Raw genomic sequence first — 18267 nt, 5'->3', positions numbered from 1 at the left:
TACTGACTCCATGTTTAATATAATGCACATCCATTCTGCTGTGTCACTCTGAGCCAACTAAATCACTGTTTGCAGCAGTAAGAGGTTATAAGTGGTAGAAAAACACCTTTTTAAATTTCTGTTTTTCTTTTACTAATATTATACAGTAACATGTTCCAAGCATGGTCTTAGTTATGTACAAACTGTTTAACACAGTGTAGACTACACCATTTTAATAACCTGATATTTTATTTGAGAAACCCAGGGCTTTTCTATTATTGTTCAACTCTGTGAAGTAAATAATGATAGAAATGTATAATAGTAAAAGCATAGCAGTGTAACAAAGCATAGCAAGCATTTTAAAGCAAAGAGTATGGTAAAGTACATTATGGTAAATGCATGGTATTACCATTGCAAAATTGGTGTGTACATTTACTGTGGTAAACTTTTATAAGAGTCAAAGAGGCACAAGGACAGGTAAGATCTGCAGGTATAAAATAGCAATAGCATACAGCAGAAGAGTGGCAATAAGACTCATGTTGCATAGCAGTTTTACCCATTTCAGGTTTTATTACGAGCTTGATAAGCCACAGTGTATAGGTAACAAGCTCAGGTGTGTCTTATTTAACTCAATCTTAAAACCAGGAATAGATCAAACTGCTATACAATGGGTCATATTCCCATCCCTGCAGTAAATTATTATTATTATTATTATTATTATTTATTTCTTAGCAGACGCCCTTATCCAGGGCGACTTACAATTGTTACAAGATATCACATTATACATTATTTCATATTATACATTATACACATTAAGTGAACCACATCCGTATTTAAAGATATCTCGCCATCTGTTGATTTTTGAATAACAGGCGCAGAAGATTAAATACACAGCAATGTATTTTGGTTGTAGATGACGTCTGACTGATCCTAACTAGCGCAATCTTGCCTTCCTGTTTTACTGTGATCTGCTGCGCTGCTGGGGAGAGGCTGTCAAGATGGTTTCAGCAGAATCCCAGGGCAGGGTCTGGGATTTCTATGAGAGGTGCTTTGTCTGGAATGGTGGGGTGTTCTGGTTATTCCTTGAAAGTTGTTTGTTGTAGGTCTGTCTGTCAAGTGCTCTATGGATTCACTGAATTATATAATTGTTTTTCAATTATATAAAACAACTAGAAATAAAAGAACTGCCGGTTTTGATTAATTTGTATAAAAGTGTTTGTGTTTTAATGGTAATCCTTCGAAAACCGGTGCATTTATGATGATTAAAAATAAAAACAGAACTTATATTCAAGAGCAGTACGTCAGTGTTCTTATGGTTAAGTCCAGCTGCTAATATCTTATCCCTGTTCTGTTTAATAGTGTGTGGCACACAATCACAGTTCACTGCAATATTTTTCCACAAATTCAGATTTGTAAAATGTTTAACACATAACATGCAGAACTTTTAAAGAGTATTTCTGATAGTGTAGAATATTACGCTGCAGACAGGTACAGTGTTCTCCAGGTGTGTTTGTTTTATTTTATTAGTCCATGCTGAGAAACACATTTGGATTACACTGGGAAAAGACTTGTACAAGGAAATTAACACTGACTGTTTGTGTGAGACACCTCGGAAAGTGTAGTCTTTTTTTTCTGAACATTGGTTTGGATACTAAAGGTGCACAAACTAATTTGAAATGTTTAAATATATAGGGGCCATGCATTCAGTTTTTCTTTATTTCTTTTTAGAAACTACTACCAATTTCTTCAAGTATGTACTGTACTTGTATTATAAACATTTATATTGTTGACTGTATGAGTAAAAATTTATGTGATATTTATGTAAAAATAATGTGATATCTTGTAACAATTGTAAGTCGCCCTGAATAAGGGCGTCTGCTAAGAAATAAATAATAATAATAATAATTATAATTATAATAATTATAATAATAATAATAATAATAATAATAATAATGAGTATTCTGCATTAAAGTAACTCCTTCACTTCAGAATTGTACCTCTAGATGGCAGTGTTACTTTACTTTTAGAATCAACACCGTTGTCTGTAAACTCCTATCACTACCAGCAGAGGGAGGCCAAGATGTTTTTATGCGTTGAGCACACTGTTAGTTAAAACCAATACAGAACTGCAGCCTTTTAATGGACATCTCTCATATGGGCCCTCACAAACTATGATGAGCTACCCAGAATAGGATTATACATGTTTATGTGTAGCATCATCATGGAGAGGGCCTCTCAATGCTTTTAACTCTGAAGCTCATGTATTTAAAGACAGCTTTTTCCTGTGCTGTTTTTGGGTGGGGTCTGGATTGAACAGGTGTGTCTGTGAGTGATCTGGGGGTTGATAGACAAGCCCTCCAGCTCCTCTTCGCAGGCAGCGCTCCAGTTCTCCCCTGGTTACGTTGGGCCTCGGGCCTTGCTTTATGCAAACGACACACCGATTCAGGGCCTGCTCTGTTTGTGTGCTCAGCTCTACCCTCAGCACAGCCCTGTCAAGATGATAGATCGTTGGGAGGTGTTTCACCTGGGATCTGTGTGGTTAACATAAACACCCACGTGGATAAATAGATCCGTTCAATACAGAAATAACTCCTTGAATGATAATGACAATTCCACAGCTATAATTCAAGTCAGGATACTTTGGTAAACTATGTTTGAAAATGTCATTGAAAAGAAGTGTGCAGGTATTTTTATTTATTTATTAATTTATTTGAAAGACGGGATAGTTCATATACATATAGGAGCCCATGCATGTATCTGTATATGCACTGTCCTGTCTTTTAAAAAATGGGTTTACTGTACCCTCATTCCCTATAGTGTGGATTAAAGTTGTGGCTATACTGGGCGGGACTGCTGGTAATGCCTGGTGTCTAACTGATTGATATGCATTTCCTCCTCAAAGCAGTAAAACACAGTAAAAAGTCTCAATCCTCGCAAACCTCTTCATTTAAGCACATCTTGAAAGCCTGTGCATCTATAAGCCTAATATATCCCACTCTGCATGATAAATAGAAGTGTACTGTGTTTACTTTAGAAACATGCAGGCAGTCAGCTAGCAGGTGCTGTGACAATGACAAATGCTTTTTCACAGTTAATTCTGTATGTCTTGCACGGTTTAAAAACAGGTGAAATCTCACCAGACATGTCGAGATGTAACAGGGAGATAAGCTGATCCAGGTAAGTTATGTAATGTAAGACACCCTTGAACCGTAAAACACAATTGATAACACAATGGCCGTAAATCCATTTCAAAGTCTATGCTATTTTATTGGCAATCCATTATGAATTTGTGGGCTTCTATGAAAGCAATGTCAATAAAACCATGACTTAGTTGAACATGTTTTGATTGTTGATGATCTGTCCTTCATTGACAATGCTATTTGTATTCTTGTGTACTGTCTACCTCGTTTCTAACACTGAGTTCAAGGTGGCCTGAATTGATAAGGCAGGTGATTGTTTGTCACTGAATTGTTCTCGTATCTCAGACCTGCGTATCGACAGGGCAAGGTCACCCAATGCACAAACAGGGACTAGATACAAACCACAAGATCTCCTGCTCTGCTTTACCATTTGTCCACTTGCTCAGACAAGCGCTTTACAGACTTCATGTCTTGCAGTCTTGTGCACTACCTCATTTACACTGCAGGGGTCAGTCTCGTACTGACTTCCCCTGTTTATCGTACACTACCCACCTCCCCAACACTACCGCCATCCACCTCCACACATCCACAATGCTTGAAGTGTTACATCAGCACAAGCTGACAAACAAAATCATCTTGGCTATCCCGTGGCGCACATCTTTAAATATGTTAGCAGCTTTTTCTATAGCACATATGTGAAAGCCAGGTTAGCCTAGCCAAGTTTGACTGCAAAAAGAGCTGTTGACAGACCTAGATGAGTATTTTCCATAAAGGTTTTCCAAAAATGCAATCCAGCCTAAGGATAACAAAGGCATAGTTGACACTCATCCATTGCAAAGCATATATTGGGATATTGGGAATGCTCTATTTGGTACGACATCAAAAAACTATTAAATTAATACATTTCCCATTTATTGAAGTTGAGTTATAATATAAATAATTGAAATGTAATAAAGAAATGTAACCACATGAAAGTGACATGATGTCGGTTTTATGCCAAACCTGAAATATTTGTTGTAGCCGGAAACTAGCAATCTAAGTCTTAATAAACATTCTCAACACACATATGGAATATATGAGCACAACATTGCAATGGCAGCCTAGAGGTGGATACAACCCTTTACATATTATTATTATTATTATTTATTTCTTAGCAGACGCCCTTATCCAGGGCGACTTACAATCGTAAGCAAAAACATTTCAAGCGTTACAATACAAGTAATACAATAAGAGCAAGAAATACAATAAAACAAGTAAAATACAAGTTTGACAAACCACAATTCAATAATACAGCAGGTAATAGTGATAGTTACATCAGGATATGATTAAATAGTGATAGTTACATCAGGATGTGATTAAATACAAAGTACTACAGGTTAAAAACTTGGCAGATTACAGTATTCTGAAGTACAGGATTAAATGCAGTAAAATAGGGGCTGATAAGAGCAAAATAAAGCACATTTACATGAAGGGTGATAGTGTCCCAGGATACAAACAGAGGAGTTCTACAGGTGCTGTTTGAAGAGGTGAGTCTTAAGGAGGCGCCGGAATGTGGTCAGGGACTGGGCAGTCCTGACATCTGTAGGAAGGTCATTCCACCACATAGTGTAGCTATTGACTGTGTATTGACATGTGACTGAACATCAATAAATGGGGATTTGCAGATCAATAAAATGCTGAGGCATGTATTGCACGAAAAGTGTTACTAATATATTTGCTACTCAAGAGATATATTTCTGAAGTCAGATATGTTGAAGAAGTGTTAGCATGTGGTTTTGAGATATACCATAGCTGCCACTTTTAAAATAGCCATTACTTACTCAGTAAACGAAAATCAGTTGGTAAAAAGCAGAAGCAGTATTCAAAAGCATAAAGAGATTAGGAGTCATTTATCAAGTCAGTGTTCATATTGTCGTGACTTAATATGCCATGCAAGAGGCGTGTGCTTGAGGCTATGTGGTATTTAAAAAAAAAAACTATATAAATATGTTAGCAGTAAATATGTAAACTGATCTGGCTCTTAATGAGTCTCTCAGCACCCTGTGACACTTACTTCTCTCTCTCTCTCTCTCTCTCTCTCTCTCTCTCTCTCTCTCTCTCTCTCTCTCACACAGGTGTACAAACTCATATGTACTTTTATGTAAGCATTACCTCTGATGGAGGCATAGGACATGACAAAGCACAAATAAAACTAAGATATTAACAATAAGAACTAAGTCAAGTAGACCAGCATTTCAGCCAGTGCCTCCTTCAGTGCAGACACGATCCCCAAATGTTCGCCCATGTGACTTTGTTATAGTTTTACTTTAGCATTCTGATTGAGCATTTTGAAGGTAGAGATGTTAAATCACTACCAGGCTAATAATCCTGTCTCCCTGTCCCTCAGCTCTGACCGCTAAGCTTCATTGCCTCCCAGTGTTTAGGTCATCGGAAGAGTGCCTATGTGTTTATTAAACTGTACTCTGCCCGAATCTGGCTGTGGAGCTTTTGGGCTGTTTGTGTTCACAACACAGCGCTGTTCATTGTGAGCACAGAGCTCCCTGCAGTCTGGCTGTGCCTGGAGATCACTGGTGAGCTGGCTTTGGAGCACAGAGCTTTACTGAGGGACAGGAGAGCCTCTTTGTGAAGTCCTGGCTCCTCAAAGAACAGATACATGATTATGTTGAAACCCTTCCTTTACTGCTCTTGCTATTACAGACCTGTGTGCTTCAATCAAACCTACAAATAGACTCTCAATTTCCTTCAGAAGATCAACAGCTGCTTTTTATACTGAGTCTGAGGAATTCAACTCTGTAAGAAATCCCCACAAATTGTATAGTAGCAACTCAGGGTTTTAATCTTGACATTTATCACCCGATCTACAATCAATGAATCGATTAATCACACCTGTTTGCAAGTGGTATGAGATTGTAATGAAAGACAATTACAGGTAATCACTTTTAGTGACATGATGTGACCCTTTCTTTTGAGCTGTACTGCCCGTTTGCCACGTCTAAAATAAAAAGATTAAAAACACATCAGGAGCATATATATTAATGAGCAGTTGCACTTCAACCTAGAACACTGTATTTAACACATCCGTTTATGGCATACCGTAACTTTTCATGTTTAACAAAGGTAACTTATCGAGTGCTATTTCATTTAGGTTAGCTGAAGATAAATGCCATTTATTGAGTGTTATTTTATTTTAGTTAGCTGAAGAAAAAAATACTATATAGCCGTTTGAAAGAAAAATCGTCTTACTTGTGACTAAGATAATACAATAAACGTGTAATACTGCAACCATGAAGTATGACTGGTTCCATAGTGATTGCATTGCTAATACAAACCCTGCTGGAAATACAGTGTACAGTAATTACAGAAAATTAAGAATGATGTTGCATTGTACCTTTCCATCCAAATGTGTAACTGAAATGTGTTATTACACTATGAGTGCACTGTAGTTAAAGGTGTTTAATGTGAAGTGTTACTAAGGCAAGAAATGAATTTTAAATCAATTACGCTGTCTTTTGCTGATACTGGAGGGCAAGAGCTACAGTACTGTGTAGACTGGCCTATATGTCAGCATACAGCCCATCTCAAATGGATTTTACTTTCTGTCTGCAATACAAAGAGGCTCCCTTTGTATTCCAGCAGTGACCTTCCCTGTGTTTACATGGCAGCTTGTTTGTGAGCACACAGAAGAGTGGGCCCAAACACAGAGAGCTTTGTATTTAGTGAAGAAACACTCTGTGTTAGCTGATAAACACCTCTGATACTAACACCACCATGCACAACATGTGGCATAGTTCATTCCTACCACCACATTGTAAATAGTTGATTTGTGGTGTTGACATTTCAAATATTTTATGATAAAATAGAATACAAGTGTTGTGTTGTTTTTTCCTCTTCTTGTATATAAAGCTGATGGTGAGACAGGGACTCTGTCAGTCGAGTGGACTAGTCAGGGGGAGTTTAAAAGGCAGCACATGTTACTTGGATGTATGCTGAAGACGGGTTATTTTGGATACCAGTTTGAAACGCAGAAACAGAGTTGAGCTGTTAACCCATCTTTCAGGAGGATCGAATATGCGTGGTTGTCAAGGAAATGAGCTAGACTTCCTGTTCCTGTGGGTCCTGTGGAACTTTGCAATTGTGGATTTTCTATATTCTTAATTTCCTCAACCAGAGATGGTTTCTCTATCAGCTGCGTGGGATTAGCGGCTTTGCATCTATTCTGAACGTTGCTTCATCTTACCATGGCTTTAATATCGCCATTACAAACCGCTAGAGGACATGTGGTGCTAGGAGTTAGTGGGGTGTGTGGTGCCACCCACTTTACAACCACCATGGGAACACACTTCTACCATTTTACTCTACGCTTAAACATGCTTCCTTCTTCGCTTTTCTATTATGGTTCACTTTGCTTTCGTAATGTTTTCAGTGCTCACATATACTTATTTTCTGTGCTTGCTTTTAACATTAATGTACTTCCCTGCAGTTTACAATGCATTCACTGTGCTTTTCCCAGACTCACTGGGCTCTGCCTGTTTTTTTTTACCTCTAAAAGTGCATTTAATAATATGATATTAGCAATTCGATTTGTTTTTGGAATTATAAGGAACGGAGAACACAGTATCTTTGAACACATGGGTTACTTAATCACTTTTGCCACATACTGTAAGTTTATTTATAAAACCCTGGTTATCTCCTCAGTTTATCAACTGAGATCAGATATTTATCAAAACTGGTTGTTCCTTCAATTTGATATTTACCAAACGGTTTCGTCTTATCTGTTTCTTTAAGGCATTCTTTTGAGGTTTCAGCAACCAATAGTTGAAATACACTTCAAAATGACTAACAGGGCAAAGGCTGGACCCAAACCCACATCCACAGACTTCCCAAGCAAGTGTTATCGATTCATCCACTGAAGAAGGGACTGGGACATCTACTGCTCCAGGTGTATCAGCACAAACTGAACACATATGCAATGCTTCTGTGCATAAACCCATCACTCTTTCTCGAGATGTATCTTCCCTTTGAGGACAAAAAACTAAAACAAATGTAGGACTCTCCCAAATACATTTCTGTTTCCTAACCTAATCTTATGAATTGTTAATAAACAATTCTCTAAACCTAAGATTATAAAATATTAATATTTCGTTTTTTTGTCAGCTAGGATGTTAATCAATGAAACCTTATTCAAACTGACATAAAATCATAATCTTAAACTTATTTTTTCCTAGACAAGGAATTGAAAATGCTAAATAAACTTCTTGCAGCTTTTTAAATACAAAATAGTGCATTCCTAACCCAGACGTTAACCCTGTTCTATCTATTTTACAGCTTACAGATATGAGTCTGACCATCATTGAGTTCATGTTCATATACTCCCAGACTCAATAGCCTTTTACAGGACGAGTCCATAACCCACAGATCAACCACTGCACTATTAAATACTGCTTAGATACTACGTTAGTGCCAATTACTCGCAGACGTACACAAGTAGTACAATTATAAAGGCATGGAAGTACCTAGTACAGAGTTAATTGACTTTCTAACACTTAGTTATTATTTACTTGGAGTGGCCACTTGTGTACTAGTTAACTATTGCTGAAAAATAATTGACTACTTTCAGATTTAGACAACAGGCTGAATTTAGGATTAAGTATTTGGTAACTTAGTACTTCAAAATGTCTAGTAAATGTAAGCTATCCAGTTTCTTGTATGATACAGTAGTGTCAGCCACAGAAATGGGTCCATATTCCAAAGGACATCCATTCGCCCTTGTGTCTGTGTCCCATGAGTGCTGTATTTACACATAACATTGCTCACCCCCCTGTGGCAGTGGTACTGTACATGAGGGCAGGCAGGTGGAGGAGTGAGGGGGCAGTTTACTAAACACAGCAGCACAAGCCAATATGGTTTTGAGGAAAACTATGGCCCGGCTATCTGTTGTTAACAGTGTGTCGGTAAACACAGCATCATTAGGAGTGTGTTTTGGGTTGAGAGGATGACCTTTACATGGAATGCTTTCCTTTCATCCAGATTTGTTGTGTACTTTAGAGTATGTACTGTCAAAACACAGCAGAAAACAGTACGATGGGCCAGATTTAACAAGATCTTTACATCAAAAGGGAAAATAAAGTTTGGCCAATATTCTATTACTAAAATAGAATTTTAGTAATAGAATATTAGTCCTACACTATAGGAATCCTGAAAGATTTTGTATACCTGTTTCAGAAAGAGATACTCAGCATAACGTAGGTAGGGCAGCAGTGTGGAGTAGTAGTTAGGGCTCTGGACTCTTGACCGGAGGGTTGTGGGTCTAATCCCAGGTGGAGGACACTGCTGCTGTACCCTTGAGCAAGGTACTTTACCTAGATTGCTCCAGTAAAAACCCAACTGAATAAATGGGTAATTGTATGTAAAAATAATGTGTAAAAAATAATGTAATTGTATGTAAAAATAATGCAATATCTTGTAACAATTGTAAGTCGCCCTGGATATGGGTGTCTGCTAAGAAATAAATAATAATAATAATAACTTGCCAGGGTTAGAAAATATGGACCAGAGTCAAATATCTGTCAATACAGAACTCCACCAGAGGGGGCAGTAGAGACAGTGAAGTATGGCCTCTGCAGGTGTTAAGTGTGGACAGTGTCAGACCTTGAAGGCCCCAACGTTTGGCATCACTTCAAATCTAGGGTGGTTCCTCAATATTTATATTACCTTCTTTTGTGAACATACAGTGCAGTTTATATTTTTAGTTTAAACAGCTCTAAGGTGTATAGTGCAGTGTTTGTTGAAGAGATAGCACTGGAAGGCTAGTGTGTCATCATAATCCACAGTTTTGATGGATTATTATACAATACTACAGGCCAAAAATGCCATCCTAATTATACAGTTTGTCAAAATAGTAAATGGGAAAATTTGCATTTCATTTCCCATATGGTAATCATTTACTGTGCTGATTATCCTTGTGCCATACCTTACCGTAACTTAACCAGACGTCTCTGTGATTCAGTGGTTACATGTTCTCATACTTTTACTTTTGCTGTACCTTTCCATGATTTTATCACAGAATACTGTCGTAAAGTTTGTAAATGGAAAGTTTTTGGCCAAGAGGTTGTTATGCAAGTCTATCCAAGTGGAAAATCACTTACATTTTTTATTGTGTTTACAGCATAACACTGGCCATTTACTTTTTGATTTATTGTACAGGGATTTTTACAGAGGGAGGAAACTATTATTGTGTTCTAGAGATGAGTAAAGTATTATTTGTTACCATACATCATCTCTTCTTAAAAGATGGGACTGGGCAACCAAACAGGTTTTTTGCGTCCCTACATCAGTGCAGTGCAGTCATTTTCAGAGTCGTGGCATGGGTAAAACGCCCTGGCGCTGTTATGTGTTTTGGGTTGGTTTGGATTGTTGCACAGCCTGCTGGCAGGAAAGCAGGCGGCATGTCACTGTGTTTACTGTGTCAACAGCAGCGTGCTGCTTGGGCCAACAACACCGCCTTGTTCCTGAGCACCCAGCCCTGTGAGGAGAGAGAAGCGGCTTAGGCCTGCACAAACAGAACCCCGAGACAGACCACGACTGTGGTACAGAGAGACAGGCAGACGGACAGCTGGGCCTCTCACTGACATTGTGACGCCACCCAAGAGTCACTCTGCTATCCGAGCCACCAGAGGAATACTTGGAACCCCAACCTATAGAGCAGCTCTTTAACCCCCCAAAACACATTTCTGTTCCTCCAGTATGTTCCAGTTCCACCTAACGAGCTACATTATTAATTCATTATCTAACTAGAACAATGGAATCTGAGGAGTGGAGTTTGCCAGCCATGTTCTTCAATGGCCAATCCTCACTTGATTATTCGTGCAATGCAATCATAGCTTACTGTAGTTTGCCCTGTTATTTTACGATGCTTTCCCAGAACTTTGCTTTATGTCACGCTTGTCTTTGCGTTCTCCTATGCTTTAGTGCTCTTTGGGTGCATTCCTTCTTCTTTTTCTGAAAGAGTGAGTGTGCTTTATCACGCCATTGTCCTCTCCTGAGGATGCTTGTGCCTTAATTTGCTCTAACAGCTTTTAGTCTTACTTACAGTGTGCTTTAGAAAAATACAACTTTGCATTGGAGAAAAACTTAGCAAATCTGCAACTTAAGCTTGCATAAGTGATCACATTGTACTCATTTTGTTCCATTATGCTAAACAGCAGTCAAAAGAAATGTGCTTTTTTCTTCTTTATAAGCTTGTTAATACAACTAGAATAAAAAGCATTTAATGATAGGAAATTAGTGACAGCTATTTACTGCAATTCCTCATTAGCCCCATTTTTGCACAATGGAAAAAAACATGAATTAAACGTCTAAAATGAATAAGAAACAACTTAATACTTAATGCGAGCCCCTGAATTCAAAGCCTTAGTTGTTTATTCCTGTTTTGGTAACTTCATTGGGTGTGTTTCTTCTTTTCTGTAAAGAATTGAGCTAATGACAAATTAGATTAAATAGCTCTGAGAATGTAGCCCCCTGTGTCTTATTCACTACTATTTAGTCAGCTTTTTAATAAACAAAACCTTTTTTTTCTTTTGTTTTTATGGCTCTTTTATGCACCTGGCACTATGGAAAAAACAAACTGGAGCTGGTCTCCATGCTGATCCGGTCTCCGTGCTGAACCGGTCTCCTCTCAAGCAGAGCAGGGCTTTGCTGCCCTGGTGTGGGACGTGTACCTGGCCCCGAGTGGTTCGCAGTACCAGCACGGTTAGTGCATCCCTTGTGGAGTAGTTCCTGGAGTGCATTGTGGTGTTTCTTAGTGGCATGAAAAGTATCTCTGCCGAGAGCAGCTTCTGCACCCAGCCAGTCTGAGAGTGCTGATACCCTTGTGTAAGCATTTTCTTTCGCTCTTCTGCAGGTGTGTGGAACAATGCCACAGCTTTTTCGGCAGGTGTACCTGTTGATATATTGTTTTAATTACAACATTGTGCAATAATTACACCCCTCCCCAGGCTACAAACACAGATCCGTAAATCTCATCTACTGTATAGAAATAAGTGATGGGCATTTGGCATTTGCTTCTGTATTTAATCTATAAACAATAGCAAGAGACAAAAAAAAAACAAAAAAAACATTTAAATGTCCAGCAAATTTCCTCATGACCTTCTTCAGGAAATATTTTTTAAAGGGGGTGCCTATTTCACAAAAGTTAAATTACAGCTGGGTTAATGCATGCCGAAATACCATACCATAATTATTTGTTTATTTTAGCAGACGCCTTTATCCAAGGCAACTTACAGAGACTAGGGTGTGTGAACTATGCATCAGGTGCAGAGTCACTTACAACTATGTCTCACCCAAAAGACGGAGCACAAGGAGGTTAAGTGACTTGCTCAGGGTCACACAATGAGTCAGTGATTGAGATGGGATTTGAACCGGGGACCTCCTGGTTACAAGCCTGTTTCTTTAACCACTGAACCACACAGCCTCCTATGATGAATGGAAATCAAATAAAATATGTTTTGTGATGCAAGAGGGTTTTGCATCACCTGGAATTCTAGGATTGAGACATGATTTAAAACACAACAACTATATGAATTTAGATATTTTACTTAACATCATGTAATCAAAGAAACTACAAAATGATATTGCAAAAGTCTACCGGAAGCCATAATAGTAGTACAGTATTTCGTTAGATTTCGAAATGTCACATTTTTCAATTTTTGTCAGTTTTTGGAAAACAACAAAGCGCTATGCAATTCAGTCTGTTAACGTAACATTATTCAGCAGGTTGCATTTGACTTAATGAAGCAAAATGTGTTAATTCTATAGGGTGATGCAAAATGTTTAGCCATAGCTGTAGTCTATCAGTTAAATTGTAACACGAAATAACAAGCAGATTAAAGAATGGAATCATGGAAAAGTGTGAAATTCAATTGATCTCGTTGAAATCGTGCTGTACCCTTGAGCAAGGTACTTTACCTAGATTGCTCCAGTAAAAACCCAACTGAATAAATGGGTAATTGTATGTAAAAATAATGTGTAAAAAATAATGTAATTGTATGTAAAAATAATGCAATATCTTGTAACAATTGAAATCGTCCTAAATATTTGCTGGTGGCAGGTGGATGTGTTATCAGCGGTGTAGCACTGAGCCCCCTGATAAGATCTTTGCCTTTGGGCTCTCAATTTCAAATCACTGACATGCAGTTCCTGTAAGTGCCTGCCTGGCACACAGTTTGAGTTGAATTGGAAAGATTAAAAAAAAAAAACTGCCGTAAAGTATTGTAGTTTATTCCAGATTGAGCTGGAAATGACAGGCAGCAGCTTATTAAAACATGCTCCTTTTTATTATGGGTTACATCGTGACAATATCCAGCTGTGACCGTCTCTCGTGTGTTTGCAAAATAAGCCATAGCAAGCCATTCGAGCTAGTAAAGGTGGTTACCCAAAGTCTCTTAATCTGAGGAGCTTCCTTTTGGTCTGGCTCCAGTGAGGTGCCAGTCTACCTCAAGCAGTGTATAGTAGTATCCCAGTAAAAAAATTGAAAACAACTTTGCCTGTGGAACTTGCTTGAGTGGTCTGATGTATGCAAATACTGGACAGCAAATATGTGTAATTCTTACACTAATGGCAGTTAACCATCTAAATCACAATTACAAGGTGAATACTGTGTTTCCAAAGAGATATAAGCCCTGACATGTGCTTGACTCGGCAGGTCTGCCTTACAAAACCAAACATAAAGGGACCAACCCCCCCACCACCCCCACCCGCCGAAGGCTTGAAACAACAAACAAACAAACTTATGAATTAATACATGCTGATTAACCTATTAAGGACCAGTCTTGAAGTCTTTTTTGTCGGTGTCATGCAATTTTTTTTTATAAAGGTTGAAAAGAAAACCTGCTACAAAAGTGACATTTACTTCCATAATGACACTTTGGGTGATGTTATGTGTATTTATGGAACGTCTCTAGAAGTAAACTCAGAAGAAAGCACCTTAATGGAGACTATTTTAACCCTTTCAGTCCTGACGGGACCTCAAGATCTCACCTTATCTTAGCACCGAGTTCTTAAAAAAAACATTTTGTCCTGTTCCTGTATAAAGGAGTTTCTTTTTTGAATTATATAAATTCATTTTGCATTCTTCAGCTTGACAAAAAAGCAACTGAGGACTGAAAGAGCAACACAAATAAAAAGCACAGTATTCGAGTGACTGTGATAAGAAATGCTCAGAGTGGCTGCAAACAGCATAAAACATGTAAGAAAATTACATTTCAAGCTACTTGCTTTTTAAGGATTTAAACCACTTTCCTTACTAAATGATAACCCCAGAAATGACATTTAAAAGGATGTTTGCAAGAACATGAATATACTTGACTTTAAATGTTTTAAATGGAAAAATCCTGCAGTAGTTCATACAGAAATGTACAAACTAATTCATAAAGCACAAACAAAATTAAGCAGCTGCTTAGCTGCTACCGGTTTGATAAAAAAAATAAATAAAAATTTTAAAAAGCGTTAGTAAGTTACTACATTTGTTTTGCAATTCAACCCACACTAGCTTTTAATTCAGCCCCTTAAGCGTGACAGCTAGGTTTTGATGTGTATTTGTTTTTACTGGACATATTCAAAGGTGTTCACTGTTGGCCTACACCAGTCATGCCAGAATAGGCCAAAACATAAACATTCCATTTTTTTGGAAGCCATGTTTCTATGTTTCATCAGCTTCAGTTCTTTTTAAATGTGCATTGCTGTTCTGCTGTGGACAAAATAAAACAGGGGGCCTGTCAGAGTTACACCTGTCGTCTCACAGTGTTAGATTCCATCAAATCTAACACATGTTTATACCTCTATTGCATATTTGACATTAGAGTGTAAACATTTTACACTTCACTAACTTTTAATACTCTATTCAAACTACCTCAATAATGTGCAACCATCACTTTTTAAAAATGTGCCTGTTAGAGATGTGTAGCAGGGTGTGACGGGGTACACCTCAGCCCTGTGTTTATTTATATTATTTTGTATTATTATTATTTACTGTTGTTATTATTTAAATATATTGGGGGGAGAGAGAGAGAGAGAGAGAGAGAGAGAGAGAGAGAGAGAGAGAGAGAGAGAGAGAGAGAGAGAGAGAGAGAGAGAGAGAACAAAATAACTGAAAAACACTCATGCTGGATTAAAATCAGCATGATACTTATTTTACTTATTGTCTGTTTATTTTGGCCACTGTGCCGTTTTATTTTGTAGAAGTCCTTTGTTCGTTTGTTTTATTATTTGATAAATACTAGTGCATGTGCGTCTCAACCGGCAGTACTTGTGCCTGACTTCTTGGTCTGACATCACCACCCAGCCATCCTGTTCACACAGGGTCTATAATGCCTGCTTTTCTCTGGTCTACTACAGCACTCTTCCTGATTGAAGCTCTGCATTTTGCTTTTTTTTTTTTAAAGAGAAATGGTCAATTCGAATTAATTCTGATGTCTTCTTGCTTTTCAATAATAATGAATTATAATAGTTATAATAGTTTTTTTTCAATGCACATAATGCATTCGTGTTTATAATAATACGCATGCACGTTTTCAATTGTAGGCTTTTGTGAAGAGTCCACAATGTTGTATGTATTGCTTCTTGCTTCTGAATAATGAAGTCTTCTCAATGCCATTTATTAAAGCCGGTTAACCCCTGATATGTATTTCCACAGAGTGAAACCGCGTTGTGCTGTATGAGACATCAAAATACAGTATCACTATCATAAAATTCCAGACAATAACAAAATATACAATTCACTTTCAATATATGGTTCATAAATAAAAGGAATACATAATTCAAAATACCTTACTAGATAAAAACCTGAGAAAATAGTGAAAAGAAGAGAGAAATGATTACAAAAAAAGCTGAGATTAACTTTAATTGTAAAAGTTAGTTACAGAAACTAAAGCAAGTTTCCTGCAGTATCACTAAACTGTGTCCTTCATTGGCCTTGACCCTTGCCCACCAGCACACAGAACAGCCCTGCTACTCCCAGCCCACATCGCTTGACTATCTGAATGATCTCACACAGAATGACAATGGGCGGGAAGCCATCGTGCTCACTTTGCTGAAGCGATAAGTGGATTTCACACACCAGTCAGGAGTTTAGCCCGTTCACAAGAGGGGTGGATGACGGATTCTAACAGGAGAGTGGGCAGCTCAAATAAATAGAAATATATTATGAAATCAACAGACCAGTTTTCAGACTCAAATATGAAAATTAGAAGGAAATAAAAAAAAACAGACATTTTGATGTACAAATTTCTTTTGAAGTTCTGTCACATCGTAATAGATACTTGACAATAGATATACAATAGGGAAATGTGTGGTGAAGTAGAAAATTACCATTGGAAAAGCAGCGACAAGGTACTGAGCACGACATACATAAGAAATATGAGCACCAAACTGTAATGGAATAAAAACAAAATGGACACATTTTCCATTTACTAATGTTTTCATAGTCAGCGTATATAAGAGGTGTGGAATTTGCTGTGGAGCAGAAGCTTATCAGTGCAAAAATCAGAAACACCTGTTTTGTTACTATGTTTGTTTTGCATTGAGCACTGATGCACTTTATACATTTAAAATAAAATGAGCACCATAAATGTGTGTGTGTGTGTGTTTTTTTTATTTTATTTTAGACTGGACCACATGTGTATGTCCTCAGCCTCTTTGATGACGGAGTGCTCTGAATGCACTACACGGCAGCGACAGAGCACTGAATGGTTATCAGGCCGTGTTTGCGTACAAACAGAATTTGCAGGGTGGGGGTAAACGAGAGACACACTTGTTTGTTGATTTGAATTAGCATTTGAAATAAAAGACACATGTTAAAAAAAGGACGGCTGTTTTGTCAATAAACAACTCGACTTGGCACATGGCACACTTATTTGCTAATCTTATTGATTAAAAGTTAATAGGTGACCTGAGGTCTGTCTATTGTTATGCAGCAGTGAGCAAGAACTGGGCACTGCTGTCCAGATGGGCTTTGATAGAGCTTGGAATGGGCCGTTACCTCAGCGTTAACAAGAAACGAGAACACTGGAAAAAACTGGAGAGCTTCGATAACAGCGCAGCCGCAGGCACGTCTGATAAAACTCGTCAAGACTTGTTTCAGCTTGTGGTGGGAACATGGCTCAGGGTGTCTGTTGGAGACTTCACGGGATGTTCCTAGCCCTGAGGGGAACAGTAGATACAAATAAATAGTGGTTTGAAAAGCTCAATGAGGCTCTTCCCTGGATAATAACTGTATTTGGAAAATGACCTTTCTGCAGAGCACACACAGTGAGAAACCTCGCTTACAAATAGGTTTGGAGCACATCAGAATGATGTCATACCACACCCCAACAGCTAGGCTTACAATCTGTGAACACGAGTTATGGCTGTGGCATCAATATTGCATTACATTATTCAGTGTGTTCAGGCAAATTATATTGCAAACATTTCATACATTTTATTACCTACAGTTATTTATTTTTTTAATTTAGTTTAGATTTCATAGTTAAGGTTTTTTTTTTTTTTCTGCTAGAGTGCACAAAGCCTATGTGTAATATAACTGTAAAATCCATTTAGAAATACTTCAAATAATGGAATGAAACAGAGTTTTCCCTGGGGGTTTTACAACATACTAATATCTCCAAGTAAACTTAATGAGCTTGAACTGCACAATATACACATGCTTGCTTTTACCCAACCAATATAAACCCTGTTTAGAGCATTGAGCAATTCACATATTTCATCCTAGGGGTATCAGGTAGTGGATAAATTTGAAAAGCTGGCAGTAATTTGATCTAACAGACAGATCCAGCACTCGTTGACAGACGGTTTGATCACTGACACAGAGTGGCGTACACTTGACATTGAAGCGTTCAGAAGGACAAAGTGTTGTTAAGCTCTTTTGGCAATTAGACAGGTCAAACAAGTTTTCAGCGGGCGTCCAGCGCTTTCACACTTTTAACGGTTTTACTGAGAAAAAAAAAAATTCAAGTTTCCTCCTTTGGCGTCTTCTCTGTTCTTAAAGAGACAGAACCCTTGATAGTGCTCATTATGGAGATCAACCGCAGTTAAAGTGCAGTACAGCAGTGCACAGTGTCCATATTGTGCTCCACCTCCTTGTGCTCCATCCTGCGGA

The 18267-nt window shown here is 38.0% G+C and overlaps 1 long non-coding RNA gene across 1 annotated transcript; it reads left to right on the top strand.

Annotated features, from left to right (window-relative positions):
• The first annotated feature begins 6925 nt into the window (after positions 1–6925).
• On the top strand, positions 6926–16450 carry LOC131699640 (uncharacterized). Its single transcript, XR_009308233.1, has 2 exons — positions 6926–7778; positions 7905–16450. It is a non-coding gene; the product is annotated as an uncharacterized LOC131699640 (long non-coding RNA).
• The last annotated feature ends 1817 nt before the right edge of the window (positions 16451–18267 follow it).

The sequence above is a fragment of the Acipenser ruthenus genome, chromosome 23 (assembly GCF_902713425.1).
Source record: "Acipenser ruthenus chromosome 23, fAciRut3.2 maternal haplotype, whole genome shotgun sequence".
Lineage (NCBI taxonomy): Eukaryota > Metazoa > Chordata > Actinopteri > Acipenseriformes > Acipenseridae > Acipenser > Acipenser ruthenus.
This window is presented reverse-complemented; position numbering and strand designations above follow the sequence as displayed.